General features: G+C 41.2%; 2 long non-coding RNA genes across 2 annotated transcripts; one reads left to right on the top strand and one right to left on the bottom strand.

The window, feature by feature from the left end:
- Positions 1–8,294: 8,294 nt before the first annotated feature.
- Positions 8,295–17,539, top strand: LOC125704167 (uncharacterized). The gene is made up of 3 exons (XR_007381042.1): positions 8,295–8,427; positions 15,769–16,034; positions 17,261–17,539. It is a non-coding gene; the product is annotated as an uncharacterized LOC125704167 (long non-coding RNA).
- LOC125704210 (uncharacterized) lies at positions 9,109–10,370 on the bottom strand. The gene is made up of 4 exons (XR_007381056.1): positions 10,297–10,370; positions 10,051–10,118; positions 9,735–9,965; positions 9,109–9,647 (listed from the first exon to the last, which is right to left on the bottom strand). It is a non-coding gene; the product is annotated as an uncharacterized LOC125704210 (long non-coding RNA).
- Positions 17,540–18,547: the final 1,008 nt, after the last annotated feature.

Raw genomic sequence — 18,547 nt, 5'->3', positions numbered from 1 at the left:
GACATGAGGGTAGATGGACTCAGACCCCTGAATCTGTTAAGGGATTATTATACCCTTTTCTAGAAACATGGCTCTCTACAATGAATGCCTTTCATCTAGATGTCACCTCATGGACTATACCGCAAGGGTGGGTTACTGCAATGTGCAGGATACTGATTACTGGTATCTCTGTCTGATGTGCTAATTACTGGAACTGTTTCATTTGAAGTAGACACAGTCCTTGCTGTCTCCTCAGGTGAGTGAGTTGAGGTAGGTGCTGGCATGTTTTCTGGAACAGGCTGATCCAGTGCAGGCAGATCTTCCTCCTGGCAATGTGGTGTAGAATCAAAGTCATACTGCCATGCTAACATCTGATCAACTTGTAGTCTCCAGTTCACTGATGATGCTACATGAACTATGTAGGAGAGTGGACCTGTTTTTGTTGACAGCACGCCCAGTATCCACTTCTCCCCCCTCCAATTACAAACCAGCACCTTGTCACCCACATTAAAGGCTATGGCCTTTGCCTGAGACTGTTGGAAACTGTGCTGGGGATCCTGTGAAAGTTCCACAACTGATGTCACATTAGGTTTCAAAATGTGGAGGTGAAAACACAACTCACAACACATAGACAACATGGTTGGAGTTGCTTTCGTTGCTGGTTATGGTGTGTTATTCTAAGCTAACGGAAAGGTGTCTAACCTCTGGCCACTTAGAGTGAGAGTCTACAACCACCACATTTGATGTTCATAAGACCCTGCAAAGTCAACGTGAACACTCTGCCATGGGGCTCATGGCCATCTCCAATGGCATAATGGCAATGGTTCAGTGGATTTCTGTTTCACCTGGCAGTATTCACATCTCTCGGACAGCTGTTTGATCTGAGCATCAATTCCAGGTCACCAAATGTAGCTATGGGCAATTGCTTTCATTCTCACTACCCCTGGGTATCTATTAGGACTCATGATCTCAGTTTAGGTGGTACAATCACCCGAATTCTCCATATAAGGCAAACCTGTTGCAGGGTCAGTTCATCATTCCTGCAGATGAATGGAGTCAATATGCTGTCAGCATCTTACCACTATTTCCATTATTCTACTCAGGGTAGGATCCATTCTGGTTTCATTTCAGATCTCTGTGCAATGCACAGGTAAGGCTTTCAAATGTCTTATGTGAAGTAGGTCCACAGTATTTGATTTCTTTATGTGTGTGGTAGGAAGTGGTAGTTGTGACAACCCATCTGCATTACATTACTGAGCAGCAGCCCTGTACTACATGGTGTAAGTATGTGCTGCCAAACACAGTGCCCAACATTGCATTCTTGCATTTTTTTTGGACTCAAGATCATAGTGGTCTGTGATCTGTATGGAGGATAAACTTCCACTTATACAGATACTGATGGAATTTACGGATTTCAATTTGAGCGTAATTCTGCTCCGCCTTGCTTAAGGTCCTACATGCCAAAGCTATAGGCCTGTTTTGTCCATCTGGAAATACGTGACAGAGTACAGCAGTAATCCCATAGGGAGTGGTGTCACATGCTAGCCTAATAGGAGGTTTAGTAGTGCGTCAGCATTTTTTGTGGCCCTCAGCATCGATCATTTGTTCCAGGTATTTCAGTGAATCCTTGAAAAACTCCCGTTTTTCTTTCTGCACTCATAACCTAAACTCACTAAATGGCTATGCATCACATCTAAATTCTTTAGATGCTGCTGGTCATTCTAGCCAATTACCCGTATATCATCCAGGTTACAGTGAACATCATGGAGAACCTGGTCCATCACTTGCTGGAATATAGAAGAGGCTGACTTAAATTCCAAATCTGTTATAGCAGAAAAGCCCTTTTGAAGTGATGATGATGAGATACTGGTGTGATGTTTCTTCCATGGACATCTGTAGGTAAGCATGAATGATGTAATGTAATGCAATGTTCTGATAAAAGCTACATTATTATTATTAGAGGAGCCTGGCATCGGATTCAGGTCCTCCATGACCCTGAGCAGTATAAGCCAGTATAAGGTAGGTGGATGGATGGATTGTTATAAGAGAGCTGGAATTTCCAGAGTAGCAGTAGTGAAACACTTGCATTCCATTTGTGTCAATACATACATGAACTATATTATTTCTGAGCATATTTACCATATAAAAAATCTAACAATTTTATTTATTTTTGTTTAGCAATACGGAAATTTAATGCTGTCCCATCTTTTTCATCTAGAAAACAATGTTTTTTGTGAAGTCTCTTATCTGTTAAAAGTGAGGGTTTCTTTTGAATATATTAATTTTTTTCTTTTATGAATTTTGTTGTGGTAGCTGCTGGATGTTTCTCCAAACAAAAGCTTATTGTCCCAAATGGAATTGATGTAACTGGGTTAAACCTGCTGAGATAATCTAAGAGCTGGGTTTGCGTCAAGTCAGTGTTCAGCATGCATTACAATGATTAAGTCGAATATTTTTCCACCTGATTTAAATGGCATTTAGACAATTAAATGATACAGCGACAAAAATACCAAGGATACATTATACAATGGGTCTCTACTGTAATCCATCTGCAGTTAAATGAGTCAAATGAAATGTAATGAATGCTCACTTATAACAATTGAAGGACAGATTTATGCCTTCAGATAATATGACTTAGGTCTGAAGTCCAAGGTATCTTGTTCATGATGATATTAATGGAACACATTTCAGATCTATGCACTCACCAAATTCATACTACTACATAAAGCAATATGTGAAGGTCATTGTTAAGGTCATGGCCTACAGAAACATCAAAAGGGCACGTTATGCATCCTTTATGTACTTTTTTCTGCCAATAACATATTAAAGCCATAAATAATGTTTCACAGTGAAATTTTGTTATAAAAAAACATTATCTGGTACCTTGGGTGGAGCTTAATAGGGCTCAGTTTTTGATGTCATAAGTGGGAGGGGGCGTATCCCTTATTATGATTGGTCAAGGGGTTATGTCTATATATGGTATCAGATATACTTATGCGACGTGTTGCTGATGGGGGGGCATATGGTTTGGGAGATAAGGAATAAAAGAATAAACATACATTACATGTATTTATTAATGTGTTATTTGTAAGTACATTTTAAGGAATAATAAAACAAATAGGATGAATGTAAACTAGCGCATACACGTCCAGCAGGGGTCCGGCCACAGCCAGTAGGCACAAGCATCCCGGCGCGTTGTGTATATTAAAAGAAGAAAGCACTTAAACTATTTAACCAACATGTTAAAAGAAGAAGAAAAACTTTATTTAAAAAACTGGTATTTACCAGTGTTTTATTTCGTTGTTAGGTTGAAGAAAGCATTTAACCAGCAAACTTTTAGGAGGTATAACCTTTAAGTCCGACGGTAGCTGAAAGGCGAAATGAGCAAGTCCTGCAGCTCTGGTACGTGCCACCGGCCTGTTTGAACAACATGGCTGAAATTATTTTCACTGAGAACATGCACACTCACGCAGGCATACATTTCAAAATGGCGACACTAACGGAGACGCATGCTATTTCAAATAAGCCCCTTTAACTATAACTTTTTTAAGTAATGGAACTCCTTGCGGCCAATGTGTTATTTAAAATAAAACATCCTAAGCATTTCGACAACGAGAATCAAGGAATAACATGGTCAATCCCTGTTAAAATGAGCATACAGCACTCAGCCTGTAGCACATGCGCCCTCTCTCTCTCTCTCGCTCTCCTGTAGCGCATGCATGTAGAGCTATAAACCATTCCTTTAAAGAGCCAACTCAAGCAGCTGTCAAATTGGAAACAAAATGGCTACCAGCTGTCAAATTGTTGTCGATTTCATACAGACAGAGTTATTCTTGCATAAAATTGTATTTGTGTATAACTCGATAACAACCAATAAGATGAGAGAAGACTGTGCTTAACCATGTTAAAAACGTATTAATACCCATCACTCCTCTGAGCCAGCAGACAACCAACGATCCTCCAGCATCTTAACGCGCAATGGCATTGACCAACCTGACATTCCCTAAAACCCCCCTACTGCGGCACCCATCATGGCCTGCACCGACACAAGATACAACCTTTGAGCTGCGACGGAGCAGACCACCTGAGATTCCTCTTCCTGATTTCCTCCTTCTGCAGGCCGTCCTGGTTTCCGACGATGACTGAATTTAGTTTTGGACTAACACCGAACAATGCTGAAACCTGTCTTCAGCAGAACCCATCCTGGCTTCAGCCAACGATTTTTGAACTGCGACTGGACAACCCACCACCGAGGTCTCCTCAACTCGCTTGTGATGGCTCCAGCCACACAGTAAGACCTTGGTTCAGTATTTGTATGTGTTTTATAATTAAATTGCGTTACAATAATTCATAGGTTTTAGTTGTGTTTTGTCTTTGGGGTTAGGTGTAGTGTATGTGTGTATATATTTTGATATTGTAGGGTTGTGTAGTGATTGTTTAATCTTTTGGTTTGTAATTATTTTGGTTGTGGGGATGGTCTTTTCAGCATAAAGGTGTGGCTGAGGGCGGAGGTGTCTCAAAGGACAACCCCTGGAGTACAGTAGGCGTGAACCATGTGCTGCCATGGCGAGAGGGGGGAATTGGGGTTTAGCTCTGTTTTGCTTTGTTTAGTTGTATGTAGTGCTTATTTGGTTTATCCCTTTTGTGTGTTAATTGGTTTGGCCACACCGCTATATATGTTCCCTCATTTTTCATTATTGAAAGGTCACTTTGCTTCTGTTACTGTTTTGCTTTGTAATGTTATGTTTTTGTTGACCTCTTTTATGGGTCCAGTTATTAAGGTTTGAGTTTGTTACTGTTTGCATTTTGGGGTCAATAAAGCCCTATTTCTTTAAGTTCCTTGGTTTGTTGCCGTACTGCTTGGTCCCTCACATCGCCCCACAGCAGGCTGCATCATGGGGTACATATGGGGATCCACGTCTGCCACTGGAGCCCCCTTCCTGTTCGACATGGTTGCAATGGCCAGCAGCGGCTGATGTGGTGGATGTGCTCCCGTATGCAGTCATGGACACATCGCAGCCCCTGGCACGATGATTGACGAGCTCTGCGAGAGTTTTGCGGCGCTGTCATTATCTTAAGATTTTGTGGATGACAACATCACTGTCTCTGCCATGAAGATAATCAAAGGGGAACTGGCCTGTGTCTGGATTGAGTAATCCAGGAGGACATGCAGGAGACCTGTGTTGGGTGGTCTGTGAACCACCCAAGCTATCATCGGTACGACCTCGAACCATTTTACTTCTTTGACAATTTTGAAAAATTGAGCAAAAAGCCGTATAGACCATGGTTTAAATATCTCATCACAACCCACACCCTGCACCTGTGAAAGTACAAGGCGCTGTCAAGGCCATCATATGCAAGCTTAAAGATGAAATAATTGTACGGGAGAAATTGTGCGAGTTGAAACGTGATGTAGAAGGGAAAAATTATGAGTGTGCTGTAGATGGCGCGGTTAAGGATTTATGGAATATGCACAAGTTCTCTGGCTGGTGTGTAAACGCTGAACTATGCGACTGAATCTGTCAAAATGTGTCTAGTAATTTTTACATGCTTTCTAAATAAAATGAGTTGAGGTGTCATTATTGCTAGAGGCTCACGATGGATAACAAGCACGTGTCTATTATACAGCAACAAACGCAGGGTCTTTTGGAGGTACCGATATTTTATGCAGATTGCTGATAGATGAAGGGGGGCATGTATAATATAAATAAGAAACAAGTTGCAACATGGCTGTCTGGTGAAAATGCATACACATTACAGTACATAAACTGATCAGGTTTAACTTTAAAAGGAATAGTCTTTGTGACTAATATCGATTCTCAGTGGCAAGCGGACTTGTTGGTCATGTCAGCTTATGAGGAACAGAATGATGATTTTAAATACAAGTTAACATGTACAGTATAGACATTCTATCAAAATACGCATGTGTGCGGTGTCTTAAAAGAAAGACAGGTACAGAGGTAAAGAAAGTGTTTGAAAACATTCTCTCTGAAGGCAGGACCCCCAAAAAGCTACAGACCAATCGCAGGATGGAATTTTTTAACACATTGTTTCATAAGCTTACAGTGAAACATGGAATAATACATTTCACCACTGGTAACGATGTCAAGGCATCTGTAGTGGAAAGGTTTAAATGTACGTTAAAGACACGAAAGTGGCGCTATTTTATGGCTTATAATACAAGAAGGTACGTGGACATTGTACAAGATATAGCGAGTGCTTACAATAACACTCACCACAGTACTATTAAAATGAAGCTGGTTGAGGTAAATGGACAGAACACAGTCATTAACAACATATACTGTATGGCTTGATGCCGAGTACATCTGAAAAGCATCGTTGTAAGTTTAATATTGGTGATGTGGTCAGGGTGTCGAAAGCACGTGGAAAATTTACTAAAGGATATGAGCAAACTTTTACGATGAGTATTTTACAGTCGCCGAACGTCTGCCTAGAGCATCACTGGTGTATAGGTTAAAAGATTATTACGGTGAAATCATAGAGGGGACATTTTATGCTGAAGAGCTACAAAAGATCAGACTAGACAAAAGACAAAAACTTCAAAGTTGAGAAAATCGTTGCGGAAAAAACACAGCGTGGTAAAAAAAATGTTTTTAGTGAAATAGCTGGGGTGGCCTGACAAAGTTAACAGTTGGGTTCCTGCTAACCAAGCAGTTGACACATGTTTGGCACATGTTTGTGGTGTGCATTTCCATCAAAAGCAGCCATGGAGGAAAGCGAGTTTTATGTTACGCTCCCAAGCAATGTATCTATGGATATCAAACTACATGGCAAAACTAGCCAAACTGATTGATCTGAATGGTGAATGGGAAGTAGGATTAGCGGAAATACATTACCCGCGTACATGGGATACGTTGGTAGAAGACTTTTACGTGACTGGTGGATTGACAAAACCGCCGACCCTGCAATACAAACTAAAGGCGGGGCATTACAGAGATATTGAAAACCTAATCAGTGAGACGAACGATGCTCTAGGAATGTCAGAACCAAAATTTGCCTATAGAATGATAAATGAGAATGAAAGGATTAGAGAAAAGAGCGCTTTCGATTTGATGGGACCAAAACACTGTGACATATTTTTTCAGGAGAGGTTAATGCTAAATGGGATTGATATGAAAATTAAAATGGTTAGAAACAAAGATGAGTTTTACCTCATGAGCGGAGATGTTGACAGAAACGAGTATATAAGCGGTTACACATCGTATACCATTAACTTAATTGGTTTTAAGAATTTCCACAGAGACCGACTAATACCTTGGGGGATACTGTCATGCGGTTACTCGGTGGGATTATTATTCTTGATCGCTTCTGTGAGACGGCAGACATCTTGGTAGGGTATGAGGGTGCAAGGCATGTTGAGTCTTGCCGGGCCTTGTAGCAATTCGTCCCAGTCCACAGGTCTTCTTGCCTCGGTTACATTAAGTGGGTTGGTAATGTTTTTAAGCTAATCGAGCATTTGGGACCCTGCGATAGTTTTACCATCAAAAACAAACTCCCCACGTGGGTTCCGCGCAGTGATGGCAGAGTTTTCAAGCATTTTGCCCATCGTATATTCAACCTTTTTCTTGTTACGTGATGCTACATCTTCCATGATGGTGTTACCAGCAGCAGCAGCAGCAGTGGCACTCGATGTCCAGTTCGCTTTCAGCAGTTTGCCTTATCATATATTTAGGAGCCGTGGCATTATGCAGTGCTAACTTAGTCCTGCTGAAATCTACTGGTGAGAAATGGTAGGGCCACAATTAGCAGTGGGAGAATGAAACCCCCCACCAGTTTGGTTAATAACCTTCTTTCTTTTTAACGAGGCCCGTTTGTTTTCCAGCAGTTTAACCCTCTGCGGTCGAGGGGTAGGGAACACACTTTCACTGACTCGAGCATGGTCATACATTTCATTCAATATCATAAACTTAATTCATGGCAAATAAATTATTATATATTTGTTTTGGCATTAAACACATCTTATTGTAGTGTACTTTGTAAATATATCAGATTTATGTGAAGTTTGTAATTTGACATCAAAGTATAGACATTGCAAAATGAAGTTTGGAACACTTGCAGAAATATTATAAAAGTACATCGTAAGCAATGTTGGCAGTTTGTTTTGATCACAGATATCTGATCACCAAAGTCTTGGCTACATGAAGATGACTAAATGGTGTAGTTGCAACATTCAGTTTGATAAATAAATAAGAAAAACCTAACTCATGTCACTACTTCTGGCTCCTTTCATTGAATATGTAGCAATTTTCATGTGTATGCATGAGCCATTCACACCTGGCCACACCCCCCTTTACGGTGCTGATGGGGATGTATCTGGATCGCATTTCGCCATTGCATTGTTCAACAAATTACCCTGCGGCTATTTAGAATGTGAATAGCGATCTTCAGCGGCACCTCTCGCCCCCTATGCAGGCAAAGCAAAGAAAGGTAACATTCTTTACTTTTTATAATTTAACCTAATTTTAAAAACTTTAATACTTCCGACAACTGACGTTTTGAAAAGAAGACAGATTACAGATTTAGTTAGTGTTTTTTTCATGATTCTACATGAAGATTTCAGCTAGATATAAACTGCAATAGACGTGAAAAGTACGCTGCATCTCCGACAACGCCCTCGACCTCAGAGGGTTAATGCTGGTCTTTTTGCTTTTTAGTCTTATAATCTGTGCGTTGGTTAATAGGATGTTACCGCACAGTACATTCAAGGCTATTTCACAAAGAGTGCTCAGCAAACCCTGCCTTTAAAATTTTCTTTCTCTGTCTAGCGTTACTATCAAATAAAGCTTTCAGGGCACTCCCGTTTCTTTACATACGCACAAATATCATTAGAATTTTTCTTGAGCACGTAAGCAGCCGGCCACTCGGTTGGAAGCGTTCCTGTTCTGAGTCTACAGTCCTCGGGTGTCACGGCTTTTTTATCCACAAGCAGATACCCGTAAGGGAGTTTTGTAGTGTCTTAGAAATCTTCTAGAAAAAATTTTGAACGCCGGGGGCCAATACACTCATCTGTAATTTATCTTGGGGGTTTTTAAATTATACGATGTAACTGGCGTTAAGATTGATGGTTCAGCTTTTCTTACCTTGGAAGAAAAGATTCTGTACCAGATATATAACAATTAGATTTCTGTGATGCAAGTACTTGATAAAAGCTTTTTCGACTTCGTTATTGTCGCAGGCTTTTTCAATAAGATTGTCAATGATGATTAGGTTGATTTTATTTGATTGCAAAAGGTCATCGTCTCACAGAGAATCTGTAATTCCTTCCACAAATTTCAGTTTATCACACAACGGTTGCCAGCAAGAATATCACCATACAACATTTTCAGGCACTCTGGAAAATGTACAACCCACATTTTCCAACAGTCTTTTAAGGAAATACGACTTGCTAGAGGTTGCTAAATTGCCCGTAGGTGTGCATGTGAGAGTGAATGGTGTGTGAGTGTGCCCTGCGATGGGCTGGCCCCCCATCCTGGGTTGTTCCCTGCCTCGTGCCCATTGCTTCCGGGATAGGCTGGTAACAAGCGGGATTCACACGAAGGTAACAAGGTGGGCGTGGTACACACGAGGACTGGACGTGCAGGTCATGACAGAACCAAACCCCGAAGCGGGCACTCTGGGCGCGCCTCAAGGGGAGCGACGGACAGGACCTGAAAAACAAGACAAAAGCATCACCGGGGCACAGGGAACAGAGCTGACACACAAAACAAGCACAAGGGCAAAACCCAAGACAACACCTGACACAGGATGAGAAAAGCAGACAGGCAGACGGGTTGAAGTCAATGGAACACTCCTTGCAGATTCCCCTTGGTCCGGTAGCATGCATTGAGTCGTGGGAATCCCTGGTCGCATAGATTCCAGATGGCTGACCGGTTTGTTCTGTACCATATCGGTTGAGGTTGTTTCCATCGCTAGATCCGCATCAATTTTTTCAGCTGTAGCGATCAACAATTCATCATTGGCAGCATCTTGGGGCAAAATGGACAAAATCAGTCTTTAAGCATTTCATACAGAAAAATCAACGACACGGGTAAGCAGTATTGTTCCACGTACTGTTAAAACTATCCGCTCTTTTCCACTTATGGCTAACTTGTCAGGGTAGAGGTCCTTCACGATTATCTCTGAAAAAGCATTGGAATGTTTAACAGGTTATCGTTGTTATCTACAATTGTGAGCATAAACACTTTCAGTTATTGCTGCATTTAAACAATAAACCCATAGAGGTAACTATGAACAATAACTAAACCACAGTATTGATAATTCTAACAGTTCCAAAATATGGTAAAAGATTTAGCATACCTCCAGTTTAGCATTTCCATCGTAGCTTTGAAAGTTGATCGTCGATATGTGTTTCAAGCTTTCGATTGTATCTCTATTTTTTTCTCACCAGTTGGACTGTTCATAAAGGGAAACTTTTTTTTTTTTTGGGGGGGGGGGGGGGGGGGGGGAACGCCCTCCCCGCTGCAGGGGGTTTATACGTTGTGGATACACTCACCCGCAGGGTGGCGCTAATGACCCGTCTTTACTATCAGACAAGATATGGCCAGTTTTTTTTAAATATGCTTTTGACACTATTTTTTATATTACATAAATTAAATAATCATGTACATCTTCTATAAAATAGCAAATTAAACGTAAATATGAAATGTAAAACGTAAAATATAAAATGTTTTATACCTTAAACTTTTTATGTTTGATTCATTTATGACATTAGTGGATTAGCTGTTTGTTGAATGCTTTATTCCTTAAACTTTTTCAATATTTTTATACTTAATTATTATAACCAGGGTTAATTAATGGTTTTTATTCCTTGTTTATGACATTAGTGAGTCAGCTGTTTGTCGAGCCATAACTGAGGCTGGTACACGTGTGTTTAGACTCCTCCTCATTTCTTGTTGTCTAAATGATTTATGGAACATTCATTTAAAATATCGCTATAACAAAAAGAGAGAAATGTGTCCTAAATTCTTGCCCATTGTCCATTTCTACACCGCCCACATGCTGTTCGCATGATAAGAAAACACTTCCTGCCTATCTGTGCTGTCATGCAACGGCTATAGTCCAGGGCATGTATGGTATAATTTTGGCCTAAAATTTGATGAACACATTTTTTACTTATTTTAAATATAAGAATTCTACCAAAGTTTTAAAAATGTTTTTCATGTATGTTGCTAAATATTGTTCACTAGTGTCTACAGCTATAAAATGTAATTAAATAATGTCATTTAAAATAAACTAACAAAATACAACTAAATTGTATTATTCCTTAAATCTTATTGGTTTAAAAAAATTATACTAATGTGTTATCTTTTTAAGTCATAGTGCTTTATTCATTTTGATTAACCAAACGTAGATAAATTTAGCCAAATGTAGCTAAAAATCCTGGGTCTGTATGTTCATTTTAACAAGGATTGGCCGCGTTATTCCTTGATTCTTGTTGTCGAAATGCTTAGGATGTTTGATTTTAAATAAAACATTGGCCGAAAAAAACATTATGGTTAAAGGGGCTTATTTGAAATAACATGGGCCATGTGTGTCCCTGTTGGTGTCGCCATTTTGAGTTGTGTGTCTGCGTGAGTGTGTGTGTTCTCAGTGCGCATGTGCAAGTGTGGACCGCCTTGGAAAATCATTTCAGTCGCATTGTTCAAACAGACCACATGCACGTACCAGAGCTGTGGGAGTCGCTCATTTCGGCCTTTAGCTACTGTCAGACTTCAAGGTTATTCCTCCTAAAAGCTTGCTGGTTAAATGCTTTCTTCAACCTAATAACGAAATAAAACACTGGTAAAATACTGTTAAAGTTTTTCTTCTTCTTCTTTTAACATGTTGATTAAATATAATGAGTTTAAGTTTTGTTTCTTTCTTCTTTTAAAATAGGCAAAGTGTTTGGATGCTTCTGCCTACTAACAGCATGTTGCTGCGGCCAGACCCCTGCTGGACGTGTATGCGCTAGCTTACATTCATCGTGCTATATGTTTTATTATTCCTTAAAACGTAATTAAAAATAACACATTAATAAATAGATGTAATGTATTTTTATTCTATTAAAGTATAACAGCAACCCTTATCTCCCAAACCATAAGGCCCCCTATCAGCAACACATGGCATAAGCCTATCTGATACCATAAATGGACATAACACATCGACCAATCAGAATAATGGATACGCCCCCTCCCGTTTATGACATAATAAATGGAGCCCTATTAAACTCTGCCCAAGGTACCAGATAATATTTTTTTTATTATATATCCATAAATAATGGCAATAACACATTTGAAGATGTAATTCTCAGGTTAATAGAAGAAGTAGGATGATTATGGAGGGACTCTGAGTGACTGATTCCTTTGACATATAGAAGTCATCTCAGAGTTGCATTATACTTATGTGTGATTCCTTTCAAAATTGAATTTCCTGCAGAAGTACTCATATGTAATCTTTACTCAAATCAACAATGTCAAACCTCGGATCCAAGAGGAAAAATGCAGATTACATCCTTGTCACGGAGAACTGTACCATCATGTCATCCTCACAAGGATACTGGAGGGTTCATGGGAGTTTGCCCAACCAGTATACATGTGTTTTGGAAAAGGTATACAACCGTGTTCCTCAGGGAGTGCTGTGCGGGGTGCTCCAGAAGTATGGGCTTTTTGCGGGCTATCTGGTCCCCATATAAACCGACCGAGAGTTTGGTTTGCATTGCCAGCAAAACAAATGGTCTCAGCAACACCTTGGTATTCCCCTCGTGGAGCTAGAGGAGGTAGTTGGTGAGAGGGAGGTCTGGGCATCCCTGCTTAGACTGCTGTCCCCACAACCTGACCCCGGATAAGCACCAGATAATGGATGCTTGGGTGGATGGATGGATGAATGGACGAATTGAATGATGTTTTTTTTTTCCCCATTCATTTATATGTCAGTTTAGTTCATTATAACCAACCAATACTAATGAAAGGGATATTTTTATGCCATAATAAGAGTAACTTCAGTTACAAATTTCTGGAATTTTGTAAATTTAGTTTCTTTTCTAAATGAGAGGTTGTTTTCCTCCTTCCTTCCTGGGTAGGTGACAATTTTGCTGAGAGTGAAAGCATAATGTCCTTGTCTAGTGCAATAAATTCTGCCCTTCTACAAACAAATCTGACTGCCTCCAGCTGATTTTACCCTGAATCTTAGGTTCAGTCCAACAGATGTCTTAGTTAATGAAACACAACTGTCCCTAATGAGATATATTACGGATAAGTAGGGCCAGCTGGGCAGATTCAGGAGACTACACCATGTACCCACATAAGTCTATTCATCACATATGCGAGTGTGAGGGACCAGTAAACAGAATGAATCCAAAATTAAAGCATAGCATAACTCAACTTACACTGAACATAACTGACCTAACAAATAACACACTGGGGAAACATATATACTGGGTGATCAGTCCAGCAACACACACATGGAGGAAACACTACCATAACATTTACACCTACATGCCAATAAATCCATAAACCCCGTAACATATTCACCCCATCAAATTATACAAACAATTTTATAAAGGAAAACTACAGTAAATCAAAAATGTTAACTAGAATATAATAAGCAACTATGCCAAAACCCAACTCCCCATCCCCCTACTATGGGCTCCCATTGGTATTGCCGATGGGAATTTAAAGGGAACCATGATGATCTACAGTAGATTGTTTACCTGTCGGACCGAAAAAATGCATGCACAAATTCCAGCTGTTCCACTCCTGCAGGAAACTGCAACACATGAATGTTCACACAACCGTACCTTGTTAAATGAACTTCCTGACAAATAAAATGATTAAATTTGCCTTGTATATTTCATGAGAATAGTGATGAAAAATGAAACCATATGTAGATGCATATAAATGAAAACTGGGTAAAAGACATTCAAGTAGTATTTGCCCATGCGGGTGAAGGTGGGGTTACCAAATTATCATTGTGTGGCCGTCTCTGGCCATCACAGCGAGCTAAGTGTTACTTTCTAATTGCGGTCTCATATAAAATGGGCCGCAATCACATTTTAGAGTTTTTACTATTATTAAAAAAATATTATTTTCTTGTCAGTTATTGCCTCTTAATCCTGTCATAAATGCATAGGAATTATGAACTTGAAATATAAACTAAAAATGATGATGAATAGAGGTCAGAATGTACTGGATGACAGGTTTCAACTGTTCAACTGTTTCAACGTTTCAACTGTTAGCTCCAAAAATTGTAATCAGGTCTATTGTCCTGTGAGCAGTTATAAAAAATGTCACAGTAGTACATGTTGGCAGAACTATATAGAATCAAGGATGAACAAAATATGTGTGTACCAACATCAAAGTGTCTATTAATATAACATTAAAATCCTATTGGAAATTAAGAGAAATCAAAAAAATGAACGGAAATCAAAGATACCTTGCACTTCTGCTAAGAATAACAGAAGTAAGTCCTGGAGGGATATAAAGAATATGGATTTGGGCTATTCACATATATTAAACACTTTCACTATCTATAAGGTGTAATTAAAGATAGCTTTCAGACCTCCTTCATTCCCTGAGCTATGGATTTTTTAATAGCAATTCATGTTTAGTGAAGTTTTCACTGCTATCTGTGGCTCTAAGCCAGGTTCCTGTGAGCAGGCAGAGGTCAGAATTATAACTTAGTACTATAATTCAAAACATCGTTGTTTCTGGAGGACTGGGAGAGTGATATTTGCACCTTTATGACCTCCATGAGGTGGTTTTGGATTTGATTTTAATTATGTAATGCAAATTCAATTAATAACATGGGGCCACCAGTGGAAGAATTTTACTCTAGGTTTAGATTAATCTTCAATCTTTTTTTATATATAGAACTTATGATACACATCATTGCAAAGATCTCTGATTCATTCCTGAAATGAACTAATGATTAGAAAATACATTTAGCAATTCATGATCACACAACTGTGGCTTTGAATTGTCAGGCTGGCAATTTGTTTCATTTGTTAATATTAATGATTGGTCATAATATTTTATAATAATCAAGCCATCCCTAAAAACATCTTGATTATTAACTAAGGTTGTACTTTGCCTATATCCAGCAGTTCAGGAAATCTAGCTGATTATAGATTAGGTATCCAATAGATATTCTTAGTAAAGGAAAAGACTTCAATGTATTTTGACCTTTTTATAACTCATACATAAAGCTTCTCTTAAATACCCTATTATTATTTATCTTTAACATCTTATTATATTCTTTTTTATTGCTATGGTAATTTATGCTTAACAGATCCGAACAGGTTTGAGTGTAGGCTTAAATAAAACAGACACAGGGCTTTTACCATAAATGCTTACATGAACCACCCTTTCGCTAAAAAACATATGTGAGCCTATGTACGCTGGCCTTTGACCAAACAGTAGCAATGGGGTGGGCAATACCATTATATTTCTGTGATAGGTGATAGAGGAGCAGTGAGAGAGAGAATAGCAGAGAAGGATTGGTTTGTGATCAGAGGGTCTGTGAGAGTCTGCCTGTGATTCACATGTTCAGTGAGGATTGAGGTCGAGTCACCAGGTGTGGCATGTGATGGTCTGAGCTCAGTCTCGTTGGAGCCAGCTTGACAGTTCCCCCCTGAGGTGAAAAACAACATGTCATGACCTGCTCGTCCGATCCCCAGATCAGTCATTAATGTTCGTTCGTTGCTGTCCTGTGCTTCCCTGTTTTCCCTGGAATAAATCCCGTTCCTGATTATCCGTCTCCATGCTTCTGCTTCCCTGGATGTGATTATTACAGAATGACAGATCTCACAAGGAGGGTACCCCCCCTGACCGAGGACGTTTTCCTTGGTCTGGTTGATGAGGTCCTTGAAGACCCGGTAGCCTGGGCATTAGCCAGCCAAAGCCAGGACGTTCTGGAAAGGATGTCCCTTACTGAGGACGCACATCTTGCGGAGGATGTGCGTGAAAATCTCTGGCTGCTATGAGAGAGGCTGACCGGGCAGAGGACTCAGCTGATCGAGCCTCTACCGAAAGCCCCTTGCCAGAGAAAGAAGAGAGGAGGTAAGAGACCCGAAGAAGGGCCAGTGATCTTCTTAAGAATGACTTCTCTCTCTGCTTCTTCCTCTGCCAGGTATCGGAAGGAACCCCTTCCGATCCTGGATCCAGCGGTATTTACTCCCGGCGTCACCACAGGCTCTGCATGGCAGCCGCCTGATGCCCGCATCGCCGCTGCTTTGCGGCGAGCGCCAAAATCCTGCCTTTTTCCAGAAGCGCGTCTGGCCCTTAAAGGGGCAGCGCCTGCCCTTATAACACCAAGCCTGATGGCCATAATTGATGTGCCTGTCCTGCTAGCGCCTGACGTGCCTGTCCTGCCTGTCCCGCCAGTGCCTGACATTCATGCCCTGCCTGATCAGCCTATCCTGCCTGCCCTGCTTGATCAGCCTATCCTGTCTGTCCTGCCTGCCCTGCCTGATCAGCTTGCCCTGCATGTCCTGCCTGCCCTGCCTGATCAGCTTGCCCTGCATGTCCAGCCTGCCCTGTGCCCTGTGCTTCCTGCAGCTTTGCCGCCCGTGGTTCCTGTAATGCCAGCAGCTTCGTCGCCCATGGTTCCTGTGCTGCCTGCAGCTTTGCCTGAGGCTCCTGCGGTTCCTGCGGCACCCCCTGCTGGTCCTGAGTCGGCAGTTCCTGCAGTGCCCCTGCTGGTCCTGAGTTGGCAGTTCCTACGGCACCCCCTGCTAGTCCTGAGTCGGAGCTCCCTGCTGTGGCTGCTGCACCGCCCAAGGTCCCAGCACCGCCTTTGTTTGCTGCACCGCCCGAGCCACTGCCTCCACCTGCTGCACCTTCGCCTGCTGCGGCTTCCCCCTCCTTCTTGCCTTCCTCTTCGCCTCTCCCGGTGTCCCCTCCTGCTTCCTCCTTGTCTCTTGTGTGATCCCCTCTGGCTCCGGCCTCCTGGTCGGCTGAGGCCTGTCGCCCGCTACGGCTCCCTCGGGCTCCCCTTTGTCCCCCGGCCTTTCCCATCTGTTTCCCCCTTGTTCCTCTGTACCTCTTGTGTTTGGTCCTCGGCTCTCTGTCCCTCCTGTCTCGGCTCCTCATCCCCCTGTGCTTCCTCCGTTCACTCCTGGTTCTTTCCTCCGTGCTCTGTTCCCTCTGTGTCGCCTCCTTTTCTTGTCTGTCTGTTGGTGTTCCCTGTCCTTGTCAGGGGTTGTCTTGGTTGCTTCCCCTGTGCTTGTTTTGTGTTCCCATTCTATTTCCTGTTCCCCGGGAATGGTCTTGCTTTTGTTTTCCAGGTCTCCTGTCCCTGGCTACGTCTCGTCCGTTGCCTCCCCGGAGGCACGCCCGGAGTGCCTGCCTTTGGGGGGGTTCTGTCATGACCTGCTCGCCCGATCCTCCTGTGTGCCACACCCCCCTCTTTACCTCGTGTTTATTCTGGATTGTGATCACCTGTTACCTGTTATTCTCGGCTTGTCCTGTGTATTTAAGTGTGCGTCCGAGTTAGTTTCCCCAGATCCGTCATTAATGTTTGTTTGTTGCTGCCCTGTGCTTCCCTGTTTTCCCCGGAATAAATCCCATTCCTGCTTCTGCTTCCCTGGACACGATCGTTACACAACAACACAAAAACCACTGAAATATAACAGTTAGCAGCCACAGCATCCTAAAAATCAACTCCAATGACAATAACTTCATGCACTTCAAAAAACAACCAACAGAAAATAGAAAATAATATTGTGCTGTTCTACACTACTGGTGAAAAGTTTTTGCACACCACAGGTTTTTACCACTGTAGATTTATTCTTGTTAAGCACTGAAAAGTTGAGCATCTCACATCCTATTAACTGGTTGTATGGTAATGGCATACAGTGTAGACAAATTCTAGGCTGTCCTTTCATTTAAGTGGACTAGTTAACTGTTTCATCCCACGAACCAGAGCAGTATTTAATGTCCCTTGTAGAAAGAGTGCCTTGAATTTTATCAGCTATTATAAGTGCTAGAGGAGGTTACTTTGATGAATCAAAGAATGCCTACTAATAAAGGTTTTCAAATGGTTAACATACTGTTAACTTAATTGTTAGCAAGGAATACTGAGTATATTTTTAGTAAATGTGAGTAACATGAAAATGTAGAAAATCCAAGTGTGTGCAATAACCTTTAACTGGTAGTGTATATGCCTTACTTGTGACTGAGCATTGCTGGTGCTGACAGAGTGAAACCTACAGCACCCAAGACCAAGTTGGAAATACAGTATTTGGATAAAAATACTGGGAAACATCGCTTAAACACTGAATTCAGGTATGTCTGTCAGACCCATTGCCACAGGTGGATAAAATCAAGCATATACTAGCCAGGCAGTTAGATTTACCAACATTTGTGACAGAATGGGTCATTCAGAATGGGTCAAGACAGAATCTTGAGGAAAGCCTTCCTAGAAGAGTGGCAGTTGTTATAGCTGCATGGGGGAACCAACTCCATATTTATATCTATCGATTTAGAATAGGATGTCATAAAAGTTCCTGTAGGTATAATGAATTGGTGTCCCAGTATTTTTTCCATCCAATGTTGCTAATGATAAATAAACA

Source organism: Brienomyrus brachyistius, chromosome 1 (genome assembly GCF_023856365.1).
Source record: "Brienomyrus brachyistius isolate T26 chromosome 1, BBRACH_0.4, whole genome shotgun sequence".
Classification (NCBI taxonomy): domain Eukaryota; kingdom Metazoa; phylum Chordata; class Actinopteri; order Osteoglossiformes; family Mormyridae; genus Brienomyrus; species Brienomyrus brachyistius.
This window is presented reverse-complemented; position numbering and strand designations above follow the sequence as displayed.